The 26669-nt window shown below is 39.6% G+C and overlaps 1 long non-coding RNA gene across 1 annotated transcript in view; it reads right to left on the bottom strand.

Annotated features, from left to right (window-relative positions):
• Window positions 1-25547, bottom strand: part of LOC132686533 (uncharacterized) — a 53205-nt gene extending 27658 nt beyond the window's left edge. Inside the window, exon 1 of the long non-coding RNA XR_009613739.3 lies at window positions 25242-25547. This is a non-coding gene — a long non-coding RNA (uncharacterized LOC132686533). The remainder of the gene's footprint in view (window positions 1-25241) is intronic.
• Between the last annotated feature and the right edge of the window lie 1122 nt (window positions 25548-26669).

Consider the following 26669-nt stretch of genomic DNA (forward strand, 5'->3'; position numbering starts at 1 on the left):
TTTTAGCGAACTTTCTACTCTTCTGGCATAAATGACAGCTCCTCTCTGAAGGATTCAAGCCCAGTCATAATGAAGGGATTGTATGTGTGTGTGTTCTTTCTGATCTGTGTTTGCATAGTAATTTATATAAAAACCTATTATACCATGTCTGAATTTCTATTAAGCTCAAAGGAATATGGAATTTTATTTTTTATGTCTGATATCTAATATAGTCCTTAGCACAAAATAGGTTCCCAGTAACTGTTTTCTGAATGAATGAATGAATGAAAAACTAAACATATGGAGTATTTGTTATTATTATGCTGGCTGTCTCTATATGAAAACTGTATTTTCTCCCCCTAAATACCTTGCTTTCGGCTCCCAAACCTTTTGTCACATTAACCTACCAATACTCCACTATACCCAAAGCATTGGTGGTAATGTAGAAGGCACAGAAAAGTTAATAAGAGAAAAGGAGAAATTGTACATTTCATGGTAAACTTTTTAGAATTTCCACTACACTTGTCTGTTCTTCCAAATCCCCTCTTTTTCCTACTCTTGTAAGTGGTTCTGCTCCTGTATCCAAGTCCACATATCATAATATTTCTTTTGTAAATAGAAAACTCTCTTAAGTCAAGTCCAATTTTCTCTGTCAAATTACATTTTTACATTTATAAAAAACTAATTCACAATAATATTTTTATTAGGTTAGTTCACGCATTTTGTTTCTTTTTCAACTCTGTTGTCAGTTACCACCTATGCCTCTATTTGTGAATCTATACCCTAGAATATTCTGAGTTAGTTCCATTGAAACCATTCCTTTCTGTTCACACTCTTTGGTTCAAGTTACCAGTCCTGTGCCCTTGATAACTCCTCAGGGCTATAAGTACCGAATTACTTCTAAGGTAAATATAAAAGTGAAAGATACAGGGGACATTTCACAAGGACAGCATATCCCATATCTTAGAACATGACTTTTCCCACTTACATATAAGTAACTTTTCTGGGGTATAGCTTTCCTTTTAAAAACCACCAGGATTTAGGGGCGCCTGAGTGGCTCAGTTGATTGAGCATCCCACTTCGGCTCAGGTCATGATCTTGAGGTTCCTGAGGTCGAGCCCAACGTAAGCCTGGAGCCTGCTTTGGATTCTGTATCTCTTTCTATCTCTGCCCCTCCCCCGCTCATGCTCACTCTCTCTCTCTCTCTCTCTCTCTCTCTCTCCTGAAAAAAAAAATTTAAAAAAACTTTTAAAAACCCCACCAGGATTTATAAGAAATACAAAGTGTGATATTTAATTGGAAGCAGTAATTTGGGGAATAGAAGAAAAGTTATTTGTATAATAGTTCAGTTGAATTTTTTTTTTTTGGTATCAAATTACAAATTGATTGTTTCCTTGTTATGCTTTGAAGTGAACTAAGGCATTTAGATATTTGTTCTGCAGTGTAGAATTTTAGAATAAACTGCACTAAGAACTGAAAACTTCACTTTTCTCTGGACTGAGAACCCCCCCCTCCACCATGCCAAAATCATTCATTCATTTGTCAGTTACATATTTACTCATCCACTTCTCCTTTTATCACTAAATATCCATTGAACATTTCGATGTGCCCAGAGATGTGCTACCACTGGATATACAATTGCCAATGAACAGGTTTCTTTTTTTATTATTATTAATTTTACTTTTTTAATTTACATCCAAATGAGTTAGCATATAGTACAACAATGATTTCAGGGGTAGATTCCTTAATGCCTCTTACCCATTTAGCCCATCGCCCCTCCCACAACCCCTCCAGTAACCCTCAGTTTGTTCTCCATATTTATGAGTCTCTTATGTTTTGTCCCTCTCCCTGTTTTTATATGATTTTTGTTTCCCTTCCCTTATGTTCATCTGTTCTGTGTCTTAAAGTCCTCATATGAGTGAAGTCGTATGATATCTGTCTTTTTGACTAATTTCGCTCAGCATAATACCCTCTAGTTCCATCCATCCTCTAGTTACATCCTTGACTTAACCACATCTGCAAAGCTCCCTTTATCATATAGGGTAACATAGTCAGAGGTTCTGGGGGCTAGGACGTGAACCTCTTTGGGAGTCCGTTACTCTGTCTACCACAAAGATGGCCAGAAATGATGTTACATTATTCAGGGAGTAAAAATACCTGAAGAAAGCTTGTGGTAAGATGGTGACATAGAAACTATCAACATGATGTAGAATATTCTCTGACTCATAAAATATTCCTCCTGAATGCTTTTGTTTCTTGTATTTATTTGATTAGTGTAGGGACCTATGAGGGATTTTCCATGGAGTGGGTCATAAGCACTTGTGGCTCTCACACTGACCAGCTGTGTGACTGGTGCACCTTCATCTAGGCAATATTTTCACCTATGCACACTGCAGAGGCTGTTCCAGTTCTGTTCTATATGTGTGGACTGCGGCCAATCAAAATCATGAAAAGTGACAAGGCACCTGGGTGACTCAGTTGATTAAGCATTTGACTTCAGCTCAGGTTATGACCTCATGGTTTATGGGTTCAAGCCCTGCACTGGGCTCTGCACTGACAGTGTGGAGCCTGCTTGGGATTCTCTCTCTGCCTCTCCTCAACTCACACATTCTCTCTCTCTCAAAAATAAATAAACTTAAAAAAAAAAAAGATCATGAAAAGTGAGGTGCAGAGATCAGCAAACTATAACGTACAGACAAAATCTTCCCCTTCATCTTTTTTTAGAGTATTGTGAACATAGCTGTGCCCATTTGTGTCTATGCTGTTTCTGATTGCATTTGCACAACAATGGCCAAGTTGAGTAGTCGCAGCCAACACCGTCCAGCCTGCAAGACCTAAAATATTTATTAGCTCGCTGTTTGCAGAAGGTCACTAAGAGAATGGACTTTGGAATGAAGGAGACACGCATGTGAGTTCAGCTCAGCCACACTCTAGCTCTTTGACCCTAGGAGGCCACTAGCAGTGAGATTCATAGGTATCTGGCCTCCTAGTGTCTTTTTGCCCTTTCTGATATTTTGGTTCGTAGCCCATCCACATTTTCCTGAGAAACCCCTCATTCCTCACACTCATTTGATGTGGTTTGTTTGGAACTTGCACTATCCCCAGTCAAGGATAAGCATGAAACTCAGGCCTAAGCCAGAGGGATCTTTTAGGAATTTGTTCAAGCACAAACACATGGTTTGACATGGACCAATATCAGCCAGGGACAAGTGTATACTATGGAGGCAAGAAAGGATCTCTCGCTATTGGTTACCATCTTACCCTATGTGGGACTTGGGAATAAGACCAACAATAGAGAAAAAAGAAATAAGAAGTAGAGAAAATTACAAGGTTATATGATATTATTTGCAACCCAGAATGAAGCCACACATGAAGCCCACGGAGTTTTCAGTGATATGAATCAAAACATTCTGTCTCTCCTAAGGTCAGTTTAGGTTTGGTTATCTGTTGCTGGTTGCAAACAGACCCCTAACTAATGCAATCCCTAACTTTGTCAAGACCATTTCTTCATCTTTAAACACTAAAAATGTCTACCTCAATATTTTCTGTGACAAATAATTGAGATTGTGTAGCTGGCACATGGCAAAAACCCAGTCAGTGGTAATTACCACCATCATTATTTTTGTCAACATCATCATTGATATTGAAAATTGACCTAAAGTTGCTTCACTCAGTAAATTATGGAAAATGCTACACATGCTGTACTCAGCTCTTAATATGGAAACTTTAGTAACTCTGTATCTTAGATTTTTTACTTGTAAGGTAAGGACAAATAACTTTTGGTCTTTCTTTTAGACAGTGTTTTGAGAACCAAATGATATGTTGGATGCAATCATTTTTAATAGTATGACATGTCATATTTACCTTTGTAATAAATCTTTACAATAATCTTCAGGAATATGTAAATAAATCAATGAGAGCAAATTAGATCCAAATAAGATCAGATCAAATTTCCAGATGTGTGTAAATGCCTATATATTAAATTCACCCAGCAGTCAGTAAGGTTGACTGACCCCACATGAAGGCTGGAGATATCCCGGAAAAAGAGACAGGGGCACTGTCTGGTCCTGTCACTGGCAGGTCCCTTAGTCAGGCTCATATTGAGTTCTATACACTGGTTTACCCATGCTGCCTTGAATCAAGATATTGTCTGTGTGAACTATGGAGAGATGTAGACACCACTATTTGTCCAAAGAGAATCAGGAGTTTAGAACCAGGAGGATTGGGTTCCAGATTCTCTTGTGCCATAAAATCCTGTGTGCTATAGGGAAGGTTACTTGATTTCTCTGGGCCTCAGTTCCCTCAAGTGTAAAATGAGGATGGAAATAACTACCTTGTTTATCTCATAAGATTTTGTTGAGAAGCAAAGTTGATGATAACTATGACCAAGTTTTAGGAAAAAGCAAAGCACAATGTTGTTCTATTTGCTATCAATAAGAATTTACTCCTTTTCCACAAATTTTTAGAAAACAATGTTTTTGCATCTAAAACTTGCACAAATAACAGCTAATTGTTGTTTCACTCTGAGTCAGCAGCTGAATGGTGTCTCTGGTTTGCCAGGTTTAAAAATAGATGCTAGTCTTCTACTTAACACTGGGTTCAAGAGAATTTAGGTTTGGCAATGGGTACCCTTTGCATCTAATCCCATTTCTGTTTAGGGGCCTTCTTAAGACTGTTTAGAAAAACTTTGGGCAGAGAACACTCTTACAAAACAACATTTGATGAGTTGGAGTAAATGAATTAGAAACATATGGATTAAATTTTCCTGAAAATACATCAGGGCTGAAAAATTAAGGAGAAAAAAAAGCACTTAGCTTTATCCAAATATGTAAAGGCTAGCTTGGGAAACTTGACCAACCCAAAACCCCACTGCATTTTTTGCACTGTGTATTGGCAGAGTCTTGGGGTTCCTTTCCTTTGACTTTCTGCTTTACTAACCAGTTTCTCCCTTTCCAGTGCAGGAATTTACAATTATAACATCTCTTTCTCCTGGATTCTCAAAAGCGTACACATGAGAAACCTAACCCACTGATCATGAATATTACGTGTGTTGATGAAAAATATGTAGTGTGTAACTATCATGCAATTAAATTAATATAATTCAGTGAACAAAATGCACAGCTTACAATAATTTATACAGAATATTCTGTAACTAATATCTATAGTTTTGGGTATTAACAAAGTGTTGGAAATAGTTACATGTATAGTGCTCAGGTCTGCTAAGTCTTTCTGTGGCAGCTTGAGTAGGCTTTATTATTTGTTTGAAAGACCCAGAAGTGGATCAATTCAATATTCTCATGCCAGAATGTCTTCTGGATTTAACCTGAGCCTCAAACCACATAAGCTGCCTAAATCTTTCCTCTGTCTTTATTCAGAAATCAATACCAATTTCCCCCCATTGTTTATACCCAATGAGAGTAGTGAACGCAAGCTGCCAATTAAGAGGGTGGGAGATGAGGGGCGTCTGAATGACTCAGTCGGTTGAGCATCTGACTCTATATTTTGACTCAGGTCATGATCTCATGGTTGTAGGATCAAGCCCTGCATCAGGTTCCACACTTGGCAGGGAGCCTGCTTAAGATACTCTCTCTCTCTCTCTCTCTCTCTCTCTCTCCCTTTCTCTCCCCCTCTGCCTCTTCCCCCACCCCCACTCTTTTTCTAAAAAATAAAAAAATAAAATTGTAAGTACCATTGGGGTGGCTAAGCTGAGATAAGGGAAAAAGGATCGCCATTGATCACTGGTCTGAAAATCATCACTGAAACTGCAACTAAAACTTAGATCTTTCTACTTGCACCTTTATATATATAAATGGGAAACTCTATTGTGTAACAGGATGAGGTAATGAATTCATCTAACATACTACCTGGTAAAGCATTCTCTATCCCCTCCAGCTCCCAAGGCTTCCTCTGAACTGCAGTAGCTCTTGGGTGAACTCATTTAGCATTTATCTTAACCTGCAGGGCACTACTCACTAATGTTCCATATGTAAGTATCTGCCCAATCTGGCCATCCAGTTGGAGAGTCCAAGGACAGAAACTGTATATGAATCACCAAACCCACAAACAATGCACATGGAGTGCATTTGGGATTCAGCTTTTTAAATTATCATTATTCCATTGGTTTTTGGATAGCCAGCTTGTCTGATATATTTTCCACCAAATAGATTTGATACTTCATACAGAGTTTAAAGTTAGTAATTTGAATATATATTCCTAGATTCCACAACTTTTTAAATAATATATGATTGCTTTATACAATTTGTTAATTTTATTACATTATGTTATGTTATATTTTCATCTTTGGATGTTTGAAGAACCTAAGAAGTGCAATTTCCCTCGAATCACTTTGCTATAATTTTTATTCATTTATATAGTCCTTTGTGTTTTTTTCTTTTTTATATTTTCTCTTCCTTATGATTTTTTAAAATTTATTTTTAATTGAAGTATAGTTGACATATAGTATTATATTAGCTTCAGGTATACAGCATAGTGATTTGATAATTATATTCTTGCTAAAATGCTCACTACAATAAGTGTGGTGTACATCTGCCTCCATCTGTCGTCATACAAATTTATTACAATATTATTGACTCTAGTCCCTATGTGATCCAGATTCTACTTCTTTTAGCAACATATTATATATGCTAATTCTATAGTGCACATGCCTGAGGTTTGTCCTCAATCAGAAATTCCTTCAACTATGAATTTTTACAAATTTTCTTCTTCCTTAGATTATATTGATGTGGCATGCCCCACAAGTGACATGGCTTTCTTTTCAGAAAGGGTCCAATTTTATTTCATTTTTTTTTTCTGAAAGTAAGGTTTATTATTTTGGGTCAACTTGATAAATTGTCAGATTCAGTATTAGACAGTTGGGTAATGTATGTTTTATTTTGTTTTAATGTGCTGCATTTATTACACCCTTCTCTCCTGAACCAAGTGGCCTTTATATTATTAAAAATCTAATGAAAACAAAGTTCACAAAGAGCCATTGTTAGAGAATACACTTATCATTTCATTTTTTTTCCTATTAGATGGACTTCCAAGAGCCTGTTTTTATAGGTCTGAGCATGAATGACAAGCTGTTGCTTTAGATTTATGCAGAATTTATAATAAAAATGAATAAAATTTATTTTACAGCAAAATCTAAATTAAGTGGATTCATAAACCATTGCAATAAAAAGTTGATTGAATCTGAACCTTGACAATTTCTCTATGAGGTACATTTGACATCTTTCTAGTAGATTTGATTTACTGAAACAAAGTTTTAAATTAAGGTCAGGCAGGGGAAAAATAACAGTGCCATTTCTGATACTTTTTGTTAAAAAATTCTTTATGTCTACATTGTATTTGTTCCCACTTATTCAATGCATTTCTTCTTCTTTTTTTTTTATCAGCACAGGCAACAGTCACAAGCCATCCATACTCTCTTCTACTTCAACGAATTTGGCGATATTTATTAGCTCCCACTCTTCCCTTTGAGTCTGGAAATCAGTAATGAATCATCTTAAACATCACCTCGCTCCTGTTAGAGAGCTTGCTCATTTTCCTTCTGGCTGGCCTTTGCCTCAATATACCTACCCGTTTAGCCATTCTCTCTTCCATCGAGAACAGGAAAAGAACCAATCTCTCTTCTTTTCTAACACTGATAACGCCGCAAGTAATTTTGTTTACAATCACGTTTGCCTTTCTATGCTTTTTCATTACCAGTGACTCCCTCTCCGAATTCTGCAGTATCTTACATTCTCTCTTTCTGCAGAAAGCTGACCCTCTACTCAAGACTTGTTCCGGTCAGTCTGGAACAAAAGCAGTTTTTTGAGATCTGCTACCCCCTCAAAAATCACACCCATCCATTCCCTTCTCCTAATCACATTTCTAACAGGATGGACTCTCTCTGGCCACTGTACTTCCTCACTTGTGAGTGAAGCCGTTAGTTAGTCTTCTGTTATACTTGCCTGAATCTATTCACTCAAAGGGAACCAGTGGACCCCTATTTTTTTCTAAACCCACATCCAGTTTTACTTTTTTAATAGTACTTGGAACTGTAAGCGGATCTCCCTTTCTAGAAGTGTCTCCTCTTTGCCCTCTGTGTAAGAATACTGTTCTGGTCCCTCATGGGTTCTTCCCATTCAGCCTCTCCTTGCCTGGCTGTGTGTCCTCTTCCATTCACTAACTGGGAGTCTAACCCTAGGTTTCGCCTTTTTGTACGTTACATCTCTTTTAATTTTTTTTTTAATTTTTTAAATTAATTAATTAATTTATTTATTTATTATTTTTGAGACAGAGAGAGACAGAACGTGAGCAGGGGAGAGGCAGACAGAGAGGGAGACACAGAATCTGAAGCAGACCCCAGGCTCTGAGCTGTCACCACAGAGCCCAATGCAGGGCTCGAACTCGTCAGCTGCAAGATCATGACCTAAGCCGAAGTCGGATCAACTGACTGAGCCAGCCAGGTGCCCCACGTTACATCTCTTTTAAATGCACTTTATTGGAATTCTTTCTCTTAGGGGCTTTAAATAGGCCCATTGCACAGGTGGCTGTCTGCTGAATATGGGCAGCATTAACAGCTTGGTATTAGTCCCAAATTCCATTGTCTTCTGAATATTACCGCCTCAATTCCCCATCCTAATCTTCACCTCTCTGTGAGTAGGACCAAATTTATCATGTTAATCCCCTACACCAGCCAGACTTCCCAATGGTAACATAGCTTCCAGAATAAAATCCTTGGGGTCCTCCTTGACTTCTATTTCACCTCTTCTGATGAATCGATTAATGAACCCAATCAGTCCTTCCTTTGACATGTTTCTGTCTTTTCTTTCCAGACCCCCTGTATCCTTTACAGTGAAATCATTCCCCGTCAGTGTCTTTTATTGCTGGACTCTTTCCTGAGACACCGTCTTCATAACATGCCTTCGCATGGTGCTCCAATCCATGTTCGTTCATCTTGTCCTTGCTTCAAAGCTCTACTCACAGACTATTTTTTCCACAGTATTTTTCTTTTTATCTTTTTAAAACAAGTTTTTAAAGTTTATTTATTTTTGAGAGAGAAAGAGAGAGAGCAGCAGGGGAGGGGCAGAGAGAGAGGGAGACAGAGGATCCAAAGCTGGCTCCATGCTGACCCAGGTGCCCCTCCACAGTATTTTCCTTAATCACAATAGTCAGAAGTGACCACCTTCTTTACAACACTTAATCGTAAAATGCAACTTCAATTACTGAATAGGAATACAGTAAAACCGTGGTTTGCCAGCGTAATTCATTCCGGAAACGGGCTTGCAATCCAAAGCACTCGTATATCAAAGTTAATTCCAAGAACCGTTGGCTCAGTTGTGACCATGTGACATTCGCCGTCAGGTACTGCTTGTATTACAAGACATTGATCGTTTATCAAGTTAGAATTGATTAAAACTGTGTGCTCATCTTGTGGAACACTCACAGAACAAGTTACTCACAATCCAAGGCTTTACTGTATTTCCTTTTATATTTATAGCAGCCTAGATTACCGAGTGTGCTCACATACAATGCATCAGGTACCCCTTCCTCGTTTGTGACCATTAGCTATTTGTATGCATGTTTAGTCGCCTCTAGCGTAAACTCTCACGAGGACTGGTTCCTTCTAATTCTCCCCACAGTACCGCACGGTGTCTTCCACCAGGTAGGTGTCCTAAAGATTAATCTAATGTGTGAATGCGTGAAGAAAATGGCAGTGAGCCATGCACTTAAAAACTGGCAGCCTGAGGCTGGCTCTCTTTTCCCCTCCCCTGTAGCCAGTTTCTGCCACTTATGACCAGTTGGGTTTTGTTTGTTTGGTTTTGGTTTTAACTCACAAATCGACTTGCACTCTAAAATACAATTGAAGACGGAGCGCCTGCGTGGCTCAGTTAAGCATCTGACTTCGGCTCAGGTGATGATCTCACGGTCTGGTCCGTGAGTTCGAGCCCCGCGTCAGGCTCTGTGCTGACAGCTCAGAGCTTGGAGCCTGCTTTGGATTCTGTGTCTCCCTTTCTCTCTCTGCTCCTCCCCTCCCCTGCTCATGCTCTGTCTCTCTCTGTCTCTCAAAAATAAGCATTAAATAAATTAAAAGTAAAATAAAATGCAATTGAAGAATTCTAAATTATAATTAAATATCAAGAGAAATTAGGTACATATGTGCTGCTGAAAACACATTTCTTATTTTTTAAGGAAAGAAAAACTTATTTTTAATTATTTTACAATTGTATTAATTTTTGATTGAAGTGCAGTTGACCCACAATGCTACATTAGTGTCAGGTGTACAACACAATGATTCGACAAGTTTATAGGTTATGTTATGCTTGGCATAAGGGTAACTACCATCTGTTACCACACAACACTATTACAACACCATTGACCATACTCCCTATGCTGTACCTTTCATCTTGCGGTTTCTTCATCCCATAACTGGAAGACTGTATCTCCCGCTCCCCACCCCTCACTGACTCCACCCCGCTCTGGAGGCCATCAGTTTATTCTCCGAATTTATGGGTCTGTTTCCGCTAGAAGACACATTCCCAAGGTGAGTTGAGATGAGAACACCAACAGAGATTTCTGCTTGACGTCCTGCACTAGGCGAGCTGGCTTTAGGTTGGGACGCGCACGGGATGGAAAGGAAAAGAGAAAGATCCCATCCATTTCCCTTCGCCTGCCTTCCTCTCTTCCTCCAAACACACTGGTGTTCAGAGGAAGAAAAAAAGGGAAAGTAAAAGAAACACAACATTCAGAGGGCATGGCTCCAGCAGGCCTCGAAGACAAATTTGGACTACTTCACCACCACGCTCTTTTTGGGTCCCCAACCCCTCAAGTGTGTTCTCACACACATGCTATTTGTTCCGCTTCAGCACTGGGAAGGTTCGTGCATCTTGGTCTATCCGTGTCCGTTCCTCCGGCCCACCGGAAGAACCCAGTAGGGGTAGGAAGAAAAGTCTGGAACGCAGGGTTGTGCAAAGCAAGGCTGCCCCCCAGGGAAATCACAGAAGCGGGTCCAGGAAGGGTGTGGCTCTGAGCAGCCACTGGGTACTCAAACAGGTACATATGAAATGAGTGACAACGGATGGAACTGGCATCAGGAAGACCTCTTGTTGGACCCCACCCCCTGGAGCACCCCCCCCCCCGCCCCAGAAATCCCTGTGACTTGGGGGAGGACCTGTAAAAGCAGGCAAGCAGACAGGGAGAGGATCCCTGAGATTAATGCATGTGACCCTATTGGTATCCCTGGGCCCGTGGTTGGGTAGAGGAAGGCCAGGGAAGAGAAGTTGCAAACTAGACAATAAAGGTTGACTACCAGCAGCAGACTCAGGATAGCAATCCAGAAAAGCTTGACGAGCAGGGAAACTGTGAGCACACAGGGCTGAGGAAGCAGAGGGCTGGGCCTGGGGAAGGCAACCTATTTTAACAAATAAACACCAGGGCTCCTACTTCGTTTCTCTTAGGGTTTGACGAGCTATGTTTATTTCAGCAAAGACGTGTTGGTAAACCACAGAACACCTCAGATAATCCCTTAACTTTGCTTCTTGTTAGCCACTCTCCCTTTTTTGTCCTCCTTTATGTCATTCATTAACATTTCTCTTAAATTGACATCATTGTTTTCATTTTTATGACTTAAGCTTTTTCAAAAATCTTTCCTGGTGTTTGAACTTGTTGCCACTGTTTCTCTCATCCTTATTTCTGGACACACTCGTATGCCTGGATTTTTGTTTAATCCACTTTTTGGCCATTCCTAAAGCAAAATAAAATCTAATACAGATAGTCTTCAAGTCAGCATCCCTGATACGCACTCTTGGTCACCGACATCTGCAGAGAAATGAGCACGGGTCCTGATGCTTCCACAGTCACCAGGGCCTCCCTGAAACACTGACACAGGTTCAACCCCTGCTTCTCATTGGAGCTGACATAAATACCCACCCCTGGGATTCTGCCAGGGTTTTCCCCCCTCTTTTACTCACAGTAAAAAAGAGAGTCTAGATGCCAATAGATGTGAGCCACAAAATATTTGCAGAACCTAATTTATTTTTTTCTAAGCAAGAGGTGTGGCTAGAATGATCCAAAAACCCCCTTACCTTCTCTCAGATGTCCTGCCACCCCAACCAAGACATTAATGGATTCAATTTTCCCCTGAGGTCTAGTTCACTGGAGGAGACAGGTCAGTAAGGTGCATGAGGCATATTTTCCCTTGCTTCTTTTTCTTTTTTCACGACAGGGTCCGGCTTTCCCTTGATGCATAGTTTTAAAAAAAATCATCAAGCCCTTGAACTTCCCCCTCCTGGGAGCAGCCAAAAGAAAATCCTGAAATATGTTCTTTGGCAGAGAAGTGCTCTTATTCCCATGGAAAAGAAAAAAATAAAATAAGAAATCTGGATTATTGTACATCTGAGGGCTATATGGGTCTCCCCAAAGACTTTGAGGCAAATATGTGCTTCCTGTGATCCAGGGGTGACTACTGTTAAACTGGCCAAGTCAGCAAAGAGGGGAAAGTCAAATTTCAGACAGGAGGCCTGTCCGTAAAATAAACTTGGCTTTGCTCATATTGGGTGTGCTGTCCAGCTGTTGCCTTTATGTACAAGTTGGGCACATCCCACCTCCATGGCCAGCCACTGCCTCTAGGCCATGGGCCAGGGGTAATTTCCAGCAGCAAAGGAATGGGGGAAGGATGGGTTTGGAAGGAGCTGCCATAGTGAATGGAGTGAGAAGATTGGCCAAAATGGGGAAAAAGCAGTGAGCCAAGGCTAGGTTGGGGTCAATTCTTGTGGATCTGTAAATCTCCTTCATGGATCGTTAGTGCTGAAAGGAGCCTCTGGAGGTCACTCAATATATCCCTCTTCTTCCCCTGGGTCACTTCAACACATGGTTTTCCTTCTGGATGTGATAGATTTTCAAGAAGGAACATGATTTTTGCCTTCTTTTTTTTTTTTTATCTCTGAAATTCTCCATTTAATTCTTCTTTTGAGTACTGATATACTCTACTAATCAGGTCAATAAGCCAAAACTTTCAGGGAATGAAGTCATCAGCTTTGGCTACCGTACAGACCATGGTCTTGTGTTAAACATCCATCCAACTGTCTTAGAGATATTCAGAAGAGTGGAAGGGTATGCGCAAAGCATTGCTATCCATTTACCCGTCCTGGGAAAGCAACCTGTATCCACAAATTAATTCAGCAAATATTGATTGAGGTCCTGTGACATGCCACGCCCTTTCTAGGCACTGCCTCTAATGGCTGAGAATGAAAAACAGATAAAAACCTTCACGCTGCCAAATTTACATATCCTGGTGGATGGAGAGAAAACACCATCTCTAAGAATATGACGGTCTTTACTATCAACATGTCAGCTAATGTTGAATGCTACTACATCAGAATCATTTCATTTTAGCCTCACAACAACTTATTTAGGAGGTAACATTTTCTAAATGAAAAAAAAAAACCTGAATGTTTAAAGACTTTAAATAACCTGTCCAAGGTTGTACAAAGGTGAAAAGAGGTTTACCTAGCTCATTACCACTAGACTGAATATACAAACATCATTGATCTAGAGAGTCCCCCAGTTTTGACCCTTAGTTCTCTTGAAAGTGATCCCAAAGAAATCCTTCTTAGAATTATCATGATTTTATAGTTTGTTTAGTGCAGCTCTGACTGAAAACCTACTGTATGTTAGGAGCTAAGCTAGGGGTTGAAAAGGCAGTAAGGTGTGGCCCCTGGCTTCATGAAACTTTTATTACAAGAAGAGATATGGGCAGTATGATGGTATAAATGCTATGAGAGAGGTGTGAACAAAATGCTAACAGAGCATAAAATAGCGAAAACTGAACCCATCTTGTAACATTCAAGGAGAGCTCCTCAAACATGACACTACCAGTGAAGTAGTGTGTGTGTGTGTGTGTGTGTGTGTGTGTGTGTGTGTGGTGAGGGAGAGAGTAACATGACAGTCAAGTCGACAGAGTAGGAAACACCAGGAATAACCCAGAGATCTGGGACAATATGACATGTCTGAGGAACTTTGAGTAGCATCTTTTTTTTTTCAAGTTTATTTATTTATTTGGAGAAAGAGAGAGAGAGCATGGGAGGGGCAGAGAGAGAGGGAGAGAGAATCCCCAGCAGGCTCCACACTGTCAGTACAGGACCCAATGTGGGGATCAAACTCATGAACTGTGAGATCATGACCTGAGTCGAAATCAAGAGTCAGACACTTAGCCAACTGAGCCACCCAGGTGCCCTGTGAGTGGCATATTTTAAACCTAGACTAGGAAAAGGCCTCCATATATGTTTTTACTCTTATTGTTTTTATTCAAACCTATCACTGTGTAGGTTTGTTTTGTTTTAATCTCTAAAATAAGATGGAAAAAATTGTAACATGATTCTAGAATACCTCCATTCTGTCCAGGCAAAAATTGGAGTTTCACTGGAGAAGACTAAAATTGATTATTTCATTATCCACTGATGCCTTCGATGTCACTGAATGACTCCCAAGGCCAGAGTTAGAGTCAGATTCCATTGTATGTCAAAAATGAATAATTTTCCATAGCAGAATTTTTACATGCAGAATGACATTCCTTCAAGCTAATTTGTGCAGATAGAGACACCTTGGTGCTGCTGTAGAAGAAATAAAGAGATGTCTATTTTTAAGTAATTATTTTGTAGCACCAGATGCCGATGTTTTCTGTTCAAATTCGTGAAGCCACAGGCTGAGATCCACAGGCATGCTCTGCCACACTGTATATGTTTTCAATCAGTTCTACAAGGTTGTTATTTTTTTTTCAATGTCAAAACTTAACCCACACACGGTCTCATGAGGCATGGAGATGCCTAAGCCACAATGCTGGGTTGTAGGACCTAATATCCGTGTAATGATGGGATTGGCTGCAGGGCACATTTGGAAATAATCTTCAGCCTTTGGGATTGAGACTGAGGGCAGGAAATAATAAAACTGTGTGAAGCTACACTGCCTCCTCCTTCTGCTCCCAGCATTCTGCATTTTGAGTAGAGAATATCAACATTCCACCAGACTCAAGAAAACATTAAGACTTGCCGAAAGATAGCAAAGTACAGAGCTGAGCAGAGAGAGTGAGCACCTTGAAGAATGGAGTAAAGCCAAGAGAAGGGCATTTGGCAGCAGTGGAACAGGGAAAGACAGGCTGCAACTGAAATGCAGATGTTGGAGGTCTCCAAACATCTCATGAAACAAACAGACGAAGGGAAATGCTTTTCTAAGTAGCATGCACTTAACCCAGGCCACTCGATGACACATGATTTTTATTGAGCCAAGGAACTCTGTAACGTTTGTCAAAGGGCTGGACATTGTGATGAATATGAATAACATCTGTAGTTCTGCTAAGTGGGGTGAAAGGGATGAGCCTGACCCATCTTCTGGCATTGGCTTTGGAAACTGACTCCTGGTAGGGCGTTTTCAAGAGTGTGAAGAGCCCAGTGGGTCAAGGGCCATTTTCTGAAGTAATTGGCCACCTTGTTCTGAACTATCACAACAAACCATAGGTAGAAAAGAAAGAGATCAGGAGCCTTGTTCAGATTTTACTGTGTCTACCTAAGGCCTTCACAATCTCCCTTGTATATGTGTTAGTACAGATTCTGAGATATCATAGCCACTGATTTGTACTGTTACCTAGTACTTACTAAATTCTTCTGGTTAGTGCTTTCAGACAGAATATGTTTGATAGCTATTGGTTTAGAGGAGACATATGTAGTAGACAGACTTACACATAGATATTTTCTCTCAAGACCTTTTTATTTGTGGGTCTCCAGATATTGAAAATACTTACCAGTAGCAAACTGTCGGGATGAGAAGGTCCGTTCTTATCCAGCGGTACAAGTGGAATGGAAGAAAGGAAAGGGAATAATGGAGAAGAGAGAGAGCTATAGGGCAACTGAGGGTATAAAGCCAGAGGAAAGTCCCTCTTTACAAAGTATCACTTAGGCACCCAAGTGAGGATCAGTCTAATTACTGGTCCTGTGTTAAAATAGCAGAGTCTATGCCATAAAAGCCCCTGGTTTATGTCTGATAATAACCAATTGCTTTACAGAGAATGCCCGCATTGGTCCCTTTATCCCCAGCCTATCCACATCACTGATGGTTAATGTTCTTACAAAGAATTACAAACATATCAAAAAGTTGTTGCTGAGTCTAGCAAATTACCAATCATGCCTCTGTTTTCCCTTTTATTCCCAAAGTCATTCTGAGGCATTTAAAACAAATCACAAGATGGTTTTGATGTACTATATAGTGAAGGAGTCTCTCATACAGTTGGCAAAGAGTCACCTCCAAATTCCACCTGGGTGGAGCTTTATAGGAGTTTTTAATTTTTTTTGAAACTCAAAAGAGAATTTATAATTTGAATGTTACAAACACCTAAGAAACCACTTTCTTTACAGTTATTGCCATCACGTATTTAGCTGGTGTACAATTTCACACAACTGAAAAGTTTGTGTTTCTCAGAGATTTGTAATTTTTACTTTTAATTTTACTTGGGTAGAAAACTTTAGGTATTAGCAAATTATAATCCTAATGTTACTACTATCTCTCTATTAATATAAATATAGCTTCTAAAAGCTACCTCTCTTTCACTTTATAGAGGAAGTATGACTGAGGAAAGAGCTTGAGTTCTGCAGCCAAATCTGAGGCTGAAGACAGGTGCTATCATTTCCAGCTTATTTGACTGACTGCAGTTTCTTAATCTCTTTGATCCCTAGTCTTTTCACCTTTATATTGGGACATATAACACCCACAGGGTTGTTGTGAGAAATAAATAAGATAAAATATGTAAAGCATCTAGAAAAAAAGTAGATACTCCTATTTTTTTTTCTTTACTGCTTATTAATAACTCCCTTCCTTCAGGTGTCCTCCCAGGAACATAACAGGTGTACATCCCCAGTCTAACCCCTGTTGAACAACAACCCTAGAGACAAGTTTTCTTATCTATACCTACAGGTGCACTGCCATCACAATTATCTCAGTTAAAGCTGTATTCATCTTATGTTTGACTTACCACTCTCTAAATGGTTTTCCTGGTCTTAGTTTGTCCACCATATAATTCATCTCTTTATCAATATTGAGCTTTCTCAAACACAATATTTATCATGTCACTCTCTTTCTCAAAGACATTCAATTATTCCTCATTTCATACAGTATAAAAATTAAATGTTGATTTCTTTTTTTAAGTTTTATTTATTTATTTTTGAGAGAAGGAGAGAGAGAGAGCACACAAGCAGGGAGGGGCAGAGAGAGAGAGAGAGAGACAGAAAGACAAAAAGACAGAATTCAAAGCAGACTCCAGGCTCTGAGGTATCAGCACAGAACCCAACACAGGACTCGAACCCAAGAATTGTGAGATCATGACCTGAGCCGAGGTCAGACACTCAACCAACTGAACCACTCAGGCATCCCAGTGTTGATTTCTGATTCCAACACTGATGGAGTTGGAGTAACTGGTGCCAACTAACCCTCCTGCTTTCCATAGCTAGAAAACTGGACCAAATATGTGAAACAACAGTTTTAAGAGATAGAGAAGTCATCAGCATAAGCATATATTGTCTAAGAGAAGTGAACAAAGAATATAAGCCTTTCTGTTATCCCAGAGTTTCTTTCCTGGAGACATTTACTAGGTCCTGGCATAAAAGGGGGAACCCAAATAGATCACTGTGAGCCTCCTGAGTTGAGAGGACAAAGATTAGTTCAGAGAAGCTGAAGCCACTAGAGTTTGTGGAGTAGAGTATCAGGAGTTAGCTAAGCAGAGATAGAACCCTTGAAATCCACAGAGGGGCCTTTCAGTGTTTGTTTGAATACCAAGCTAGAATGTCATGCACAGAATGAGACTCCATGAGTCCTGGCAAACATCAACTACTAAAGAAAGAGAAGCTGTTGGGAAACTGGGCAACGTCTAAAAGGAGCATGGTGTTGGGAAATGATTATGTTCTAACAAACCACAGGAGAGGTATTTTGTCAGACACTGACAGCATCTGGTAGGAACTCCAGAAAGATCATGCCTCAGCGTAAGCCAAATTAGCTCTAGAGTAAATGCTCTACTGGACATACCCAAACAAAGCTTGAAAATATCCATTGAAAGCATAAACTGGCCTCCCTCAAGTGACTTAACTGCCTGCCAAAATAAAATTCAATACTCTTTAGAGGAAGAAAATGAAATCCAAACTCTCAACCACACAAAAAATCAGTATATCTAGCACCTAATCAAAGATTACTAGACATTTGAAGAAACAAGAAAATATGACCCATAAACAGGAGAAACATCACCCAATAGAAACAGAACAAGATAAGAGGGAGAAAATAAAAATAGCAAATAAAAGCTTTAAAGCCAGTATTATAAATATGTTCAAGGGTTAAAAGGAAAGCACAAATAAAGAGAAAATAGGAATAAAAAAAGAATCTCTAGCATCAAAATAAACACCATTTGAAATTAAAAAAAATTCATTGTGTAGGCCTAAGAATAGATTAGATGCTGAAGAAGAATGACCAGTGAATTTGTAGATATGGCCGAAGAAACCAACTGAACTGAAAAAAGAGAGAAAGAAGACTTAAAAGAAATGAATGGGGCATCAGTGACCCATGGAACAATGTCAAGCAGTCTATCATACAGTTTCAGAAACAGAGGACTGAAGGGAAAGATCTTTGAAAAAAAGAATGGCAAGAAATTTCCAAATTTGATGAAAGCAAGAAACCAGAGATCCAAGAATATCAAGGTACCCAAAGCAGGATAAAAACCAGAGCAAACTATACCAAGGCATATCATAATCAAGTGACAAAAAACAAATATCAAGGAACAATTTATAAGATAGCTAGAGGAAAACGACATGTTATATTCCAGGTCACAGGGAGAAGAATAAACACATATTATTTGGACTCACCGAATCTGAGATCATTTGAGGTCAGTAGACACAGACTACAAGAAATGTTAAAGGATGGTTGCAGGCTGAAGGAAACAATTACAGATAGAACTCAGATTTCCACAAAGAAATGAAGAATGCTAGATAAGGCAAATGTAGATGAAATAGAATATTTTTTTTCTCATTTATTAGTTGCCAAAGAAGAGATTTGACCATTTAAAGCCACAATGATAATGTGTTGTTGAGGATTGAGATGTATGCAGAAGTAGAAGCTATAACAAAAACACAAAAGGTGTGGCTCGTGGCTACTGCACTGGACAGCACAGTTTACAATAACCACGAAAACCAAACCAAGACAAACATACAAAAATCTATTAGGTAATAAGCCAAAGGGAGATAAAAGGAATACCAAAAGTAACTCAAGTAGTCCCAAAGGAGAGAAAATACAGAATAAAAAAAGAACAACAAACAGGGTAATAGAAAACACATAAAGCCATCATGCTGACAATTATTTAAATATAAATGGATTAAACACTCCATTAAAAGGCAGAGATTGTTGGACTCTTAAAAAAGTGAGAAATCAAGACCTGACTGAATTGGCTATATTCTTTTGGAAAAAACCAGACATCAGAGAATGGGATATTGCCAGAGATAAGGAAGAACATTAAATAATAATAAAAGGGTCAATAAGGAGGATGTGCACACAAAACAGCAGAACATAACTTCTTATAGAAGCGCATGGAACATTCACCAAAATAGACCATATGGTGTGCCATAAAATATGTCTCAATAAATTTAAAAGGATTGAAACCAGAGTATGTTTTTTGACCACAGTGGTATTAAATTAGAAATCAAAACCAGAAAGATATCTGGAAAATCCCTAGATATTTGGACGTTAAACTGCATACTTCTAAATCAATGTAGGACAAAGAAGAAATCAGAAAACAAACTGAAAATACGTTAAACTGAATGAAAATGAGAATTCAAATATATTAAAATATATGGGATGATATTAAAGTAGTGTTTAGAACAATGATTCTCAAACTTCTCAAGATTCCTTTGCATTCTTAAAAAATTATTGACAGTTATAGCAAGTTTTGTTTGTGTGCATTATATCTATCAATGCTTGCCTCATAAGAAATTAAAACAGAATTTTTTAAAGATATTTATTACTTGTAAAATAAAATAATAAATCTGTTGCCTACTAACATAACTGAAATGCTTTTATAAAAATAACCATATCTTCCAAAAATTAATGAGAATGGCATTATTTTCCTTCTTACAAATTTCTTTAATGTCTTGTTTATTCAAAGACATCGGTTCCCACATCTGCTTCTGCATTCAATCTGTTGCCATAGGCCACCTTAATTGAAGTATGCAAAGAAAATCCAGCCTCACAAAGACTTGCAGTTAGGAAAGGAAGGGCTATTTTAATAGCTTTTACAGATAATTGTGGATATTTTTCTTTGACAGTATGCCAGAACTTGAAAAGTGACAGCTTGAACTTTTCTTACACTAACTGCATTAAAAGCCATTATGTGGGGGCGCCTGGGTGGCTCAGTCGGTTGAGTGTCCGACTTCGGCTCAGGTCATGATCTCGCAGTCTGTGAGTTCGAGCCCCGCGTCGGGCTCTGGGCTGACAGCTCAGAGCCTGGAGCCTGTTTCAGATTCTGTGTCTCCCTCTCTCTGACCCTCGCCTGCTCGTGCTCTGTCTCTCTCTGTCTCAGGAATAAATAAACGTTAAAAAAAATTTAAAAAAAAAAAAAAAAAAGCCATTATGTGGATTTTAATCAAAGTGCCGCTTTGCACTTTGAATGGATATTTTACCCCTACATAATTTTCTTAAATTATACATTGGTCAGTTGGAAATTTTTGCTACACTGAATTAAGAAGCTATTCTGAATGTTGATGCGTCATATTATATGCTATCAAAAATTCCATTTGTCAATATCACTACCAATGTCATCACAAGAGAGAAGTTTGGAGCCCTGCATGGCAGATAAAAGTGTCCAAAATTCTAAGTTTCAGTTATAAATTCAAATGTTTCCACTGGCAACAACAACAACAACAAAAATAGCAGTTGACTTTTTTTTAATTTAAATTCAAATTAGTTGACATACAGTGTAGTCTTGACTTCAGGAGTAGAACCCAGTGATTCATCTCTTACATATAACACCCAGTGCTCCTCCCAAAAAGTGCCCTCCTTAATGCCCATCACCCATCTAGCCCACCCCCATCACCTCCCTCCATCAAAACTCAGTTTGTTCTCTGTATTGAAGAGTCTCTTATGGTTTGCCTCCCTCTCTGTTTTTATTTTATTTTTCCTTCCCTTCCCCTATGTTCATCTGTTGTGTTTCTCAAATTCCACATTTGAGTGAAATCATATGATAAATCTGTCTTTCTCTGACTGACTTATTTCATTTAGCATAATACCCTCTAGATCCATCCATATTGTTGCAAATGGCAAGATTTCATTCTTTGTCATCCCTGAGTGGTATTCCATTGTATATATACGCCACATCTTCTTTATCTATTGATCAGTCGGTGGATGTTTGGACTCTTTCCATAATTTAGCTATTGTTCATAGCAGTTCTATGAACATTGGGGTGCATGTGCTCCTTCAAATCAGCATCTTCGTATCCTTTGGATACATACGTAGTAGGGCAATTGTTGAATACCAGTTGATTTCTTGAAGTTACAGGTCCTCTCCATTACTTTTGAGATAATGACTGCCAATTATGCACATTTTTTTCGCAGTCATTTTTCCCCAAGTGAAACTGGTGTTCTCTGAAAAAAAAGCAGCTAGTTCAGCTCACAACTAAAACAATTGCCCAAGTGCTTTGCCTTGAGATGGCCATCCTACCTCAGTATGCAGCAACAGTGTTTTTATGCATGCGTTCTGTCGCACCTCAAAGAATATTAAAAAGATTTGAACTACACACTAAGAGAACAAGCAACCCAGTTTCGAAAGGACAAAAAAAATTGAAATGACATCTCACTTAAGAAGATATACAGATGGCCAATAGAGCCTATTAAACATGTTCAGCATTGTATGTCATCAGAGAAATGCAAACCAAAACAACGTGAGATACCACTGCCCACTACTGGAATGGCTAATTGCCCAAAGTTGGCAAAAATATGGAGCAACAGAAACTGATGTGTGGTTTATTGTTGATGGGGATGAAAATGTTACAGCCACTTCACAGTTTGACAAGTGTCTTACAAAGCTGAACAATTTTATCATGTGATCCAGCAATCACATTTCCAGCTATTTGCCCAACTGATTTAAAAACTTATGTCTACACAAAAACCTGACTATCAGTGTTTATTATAGCCTTATTCGTAATCACTCAAACCTGGAAGGAACCAAAATATCCTTCGATAGGTGAATGAATAAACAAACCTTGGGACATTATATGATCATCTCAGTAGATACAGAAAAAGATGTATGACAAAATACAAAACAAATTCATGTTAAAAATCCCTTACAGCAAATTAGAATAGAGGTAAAACCCACATCTAACATTTACTAGTGAACGACTGAATGTTTCAATCTAAGATCAAGAGCAAGTCAAGGATGTCTGCTGTCACTGACTTCACCTCAACATTGTCCTTGACGATGTAATGGTGCAAGTAAAAAGGAGTAACGAGTATCCATATTGAAAAAGGATAAGTAAAACTGTCTTCATTTTAAGAAGGCATGGATGTACGCATAGAAAATCTGCAGGTATTCACAAAAAAACTACTGAAATTCATACTGTCACAGAATACAAGGTGCGTATGCAAAAATCCCGAGTATTCCTGTTTTCATTCTTTTCCTCAGTAACTGAATTTCTACAAAACTTCGAGTACACATGAGCCACAGCCAAAACCACTTCCGTGTACCGTGCTGGTTGCCATTATTCTCTGCGTGTGATTTGTACTCATGCATGTCCCGCCTCCCTCCTCCAGGATCTGAGCCCTCATTCGCCCAGCCGGTGGGTCTCTCTCTCTCTCTCTCTCTCTCTCTCTCTCTCTCTCTCTTATTTATTCATTTATTTACTTTTCTGGTGGGTCTCTTAACTCTCAGCCAGTTTCCCTCTGGGACTTCTTTTGGCTGAAGAAGCTTGCCTTGCCCAAGGTCAGGTCCCTCTCTGGAGACAACCTGGCCCAGAGAGTGGGTTGATTTGCAAGCATAAAGCTCTGGTACTGTCTCTCATCCCCAGTATGAGACAACCTCGCATGGCTATCCCAGCTCCAGAGCTCCCCACGCTGCTACTAATTGGCTGAAACCTGTATCGCAACTCATGTCAATTCATCCTCTCCCTCTGTCCCGTTCAGATCCTGCTTTCTACTCTTCTACAAAGGTGGTATTCTCCAGGGCTCTCTCTGGTAAACTTCCTGCCCACATCTCAGATTCTGCCTTCCAGGTAATCCAATCTAGACTGCAAGCCAGCTGAAGGCAAAGAATACTAATTATTTCGCTTCCAGATCCCTTAAAATTCACAATAAGCCCCCCAACGGACACTTAGTATCGCTGAGAGTCCTGAGCAGAGTGTGTGTCCACTGGGTGTGCCCTGGGTCAGGAGTTATGCCTGAAAGCTGGTTCCCCCTGATCCCTGCCCCCGCCCACAGGATGTAATGCCCTAGACAAACGCATGTGCTGCACTTCTGGCTAAGTTGTTCGTGACCTGAGTTTATTTTCTTCCCCTACCTTTACAGCCAATGCAAACCAAGGGAGAGTGGGGAGGATGGGAATTTTCAGCAGCAATTATAAGACAGTTCGCTCTTGCCAGTTCATTGTTTTCTCTCCCACTACACTATTAAACTAGTTTGCTTTCTTCATGTTTTCATTGTACTGACACTTATATGTCTTTCACTTTTATGGAGACTTTGTGGCATCAAATAGACTGTAAGAGTTTTGTGGGATTTTTAGCATTCTTTCATACACACACGTGCTCATGTTTGGTTTCACACACAGGGGGCACTTCCCGAAGTGCTGTATTTCAATACGTATTTTCCAAGTTGACACGTGAATCATGAATGTCACGGGAGTTTGGGGATTCCACAGGGCCTCTTCAGGAGTGAACCTCACTCTGTCCAACCAGAAAGGTGTCCTTGTTTCTTCACTGGGTATAGCGTGCTGTTTCTCTCCTACTGAAAATTGGGACTATGGCCTCCCAAAGCAAACGGTAGCAACCTGCTTAATGTCCCAAAGAAAAGCATATTCCTACAGATGAGAAAGGCTTGCCCTGGATGTGAAGAGACCAGAAAGTGCAACTTTTATCCATAGATTTGATCGGTTATGATGGTTTTTGATTTTTAAAATGGCCTCCTACTAATTCCACCTGTATATGTGGACAGAGAGAATGAAAGAATCTACTAGAAGGGGTAAAATGCATACCATTAAAGCCTGACGGTGAAATAGCAGCTATTGTATTAACATCCTCGGTTGCTCAAGAGAACAGCAGAGAACACAATCATCAGCAACCAGATCCTTCACGTCCTGTGAGATGTTGACAGTCATCCGGGTGACCTTACTTCAGCTGTACCGAGAGGGACCACGAGTGACCTTACTTCAGCTATACCAAGAAGGACCACACTGGATCTTCTCAGTAGGTCAAAATGAGGACTTTATTGATCAAGGTCATTTATCGGTGGCACTAAACTAAACTAGGAAACAAGGCTAAAGTTCAGGCAACATTAATTCCATATAAATCAGCAAATAAGGGATTTTCCAACTAGAGAAATCTTACATCACACTTAAGAAAGGAAAAAAAAAAAAAAAAAAAAGCAAACTCCTGGCAAGTAAACTCACTTTTAATGTAATAAAGAGATTTGCTGGCTACCATTTACATTTGTGACTAATTAGTAATCACGCCATGGTGTCACAAGATCATCGTGCTTACCTCAGCAGTGTGGCAATACCTCTGAGCATCACCATGGTCTTAACCTCTTAAAGGATATACAAAGTAAACTGTGTTTTCTTACATTGGGATTTATCCCCTTTTAACTATCCCCGGAGTTACATCAGCCTCATTATTTGGAGGATTGGGCTCTTGCAGAGCATAAAACAACCATTGCTTTGGAGATTCGACAAGCAGTATTATTCTCGTGAACAATGGAAAGAGCAGCAGCAGATACCCAGTGTGAGCTTTCACAAAGCTTTCCTTTCTTCTTGAAAATAACACCCCTCACCTCATTTTATGCTTGAAGGTCATTTGCTAAATCATGGGATGTGGATTTAATGATCCGGTTTCTTAAAATAAACATGGAGTGCATAACAAATAACATCCCGTGTACTTATGGAGAGGGGGAAAAAAAACCTACAAACAGACACACAAAAGTAATGAAAATGTCACCGTAGGGATATAAACTGATTGTAAAGAAAAAATGCGAGTCCAAATGTTCTATTACCTGACTCACCTGGAATCAAAACCATCGTTTCTGTAGCGTGGTGGTCAAAGACGGCTTTATTTCAAACTTCACACATAACACATGAAAGGGCTGGTTATGAAACGGCCACAAGCCTGGAGCTGGCATGCTATCCGGTTGTATAATGCAAGGAAAGGTAAGTGCGTGGGCACCTCCCCAGAGCGACTGCATAAAGAGTTCCTCCCTTGAGACTAGACATCCCCATTGGCCCAGGGCCTTGCGAGACTCAATCAGAACTTTTGTGGCATCCCAAACAACGCAAGACAATCTCTTTGGAAAAGCCAGTCGGGGTTGTCAACCTGTCTCTCCACACATAAGAAATTCCAAGAGGGCATTGTTGATAATGGGCTGTTGCCAGCAAGAGCTTTGCATAGCGACAGGGAAACCGCAAACCATACCAGCTTCAAGTTCAGAATCTCGAAAGCTTATCTAAAGCCCTTCCCCACTTAGTGAACTTTCAGAATCGAGCTGGAAAACCTGCATGACGAGACTTTCTTGGTGATAAATTTTAGTTCTCCCTGCTTCTTCTTCGTGCTAAATGTCTTCATTAGACCATCTCTCCTTAGAGCTTCTCATTTTTCTCTTTAGATTCATGGCAGCGTGAGGCTTGCCTTCAAAACAGTTATTGCATTTTGTATGGATGGACATGGGTGTAGTCCTCCGACAAACCCTGCCTGCATGTAAAAACATAAGCTCCACGAGAGACAAGATCATAATTATTCGCATTCTTCCCCGTAGTCCAGCTCCCAGAAAAGTCCCAGGCAGAGAATGAACTCTCTAGTATGTTTGTGAAATAAATGGAAGTGATAAGAAAAGGATCTGCGTATGCACATTCATACATGCGTGTATGCTCACGCAACATGTATTTCAGAATCGGAAAGGGAAACCCAAGAAGACATTTTCCTCACAGATTCATATCACATCTAATAGAACAAGATCCACAGACTTCTTATTTCCACATAAGGGCACGATAAGCCTGTTTTCAAGAGCAGGCTCCATGGTAGCCAGAGGAGAGGGCTTTCATAGAAAAAGAACACACCATCGCCGTGTCTGGGCAGACCTCTCCACTGGGGATCAGCCACTGTTCTTTCTGCCCTGTGAGTGGAAAAGAAGCAAAAGGTGATGAAATTAGAAAATGCGAAGTTTTGATAAAAGAAAATGTTCTAATAACTCCTGAAGACTCCTGAAAAACTAAAATCCCAATTTCTTCCCTTTCTGCTTAGTCAGCAGAGTCCTCAAACAAGAACCTTTCTCTCATAACAGCTGAACTTGAGCAAGTTCAAAGTGTGCAAAGTGTGCGTGTCTGCGTGCATGTGCACAGGGGTCATAGCAATCCTCATTCCCTGATACGGATGTCAGCCAGCAAAAGGTCCACTTTGCACTGGTTTACAGCCATCAACCCTCCAGTCTCTAAGTTGG

Source organism: Panthera onca, chromosome F1, assembly GCF_046562875.1.
Source record: "Panthera onca isolate mPanOnc1 chromosome F1, mPanOnc1 haplotype 2, whole genome shotgun sequence".
Classification (NCBI taxonomy): Eukaryota; Metazoa; Chordata; class Mammalia; order Carnivora; family Felidae; genus Panthera; species Panthera onca.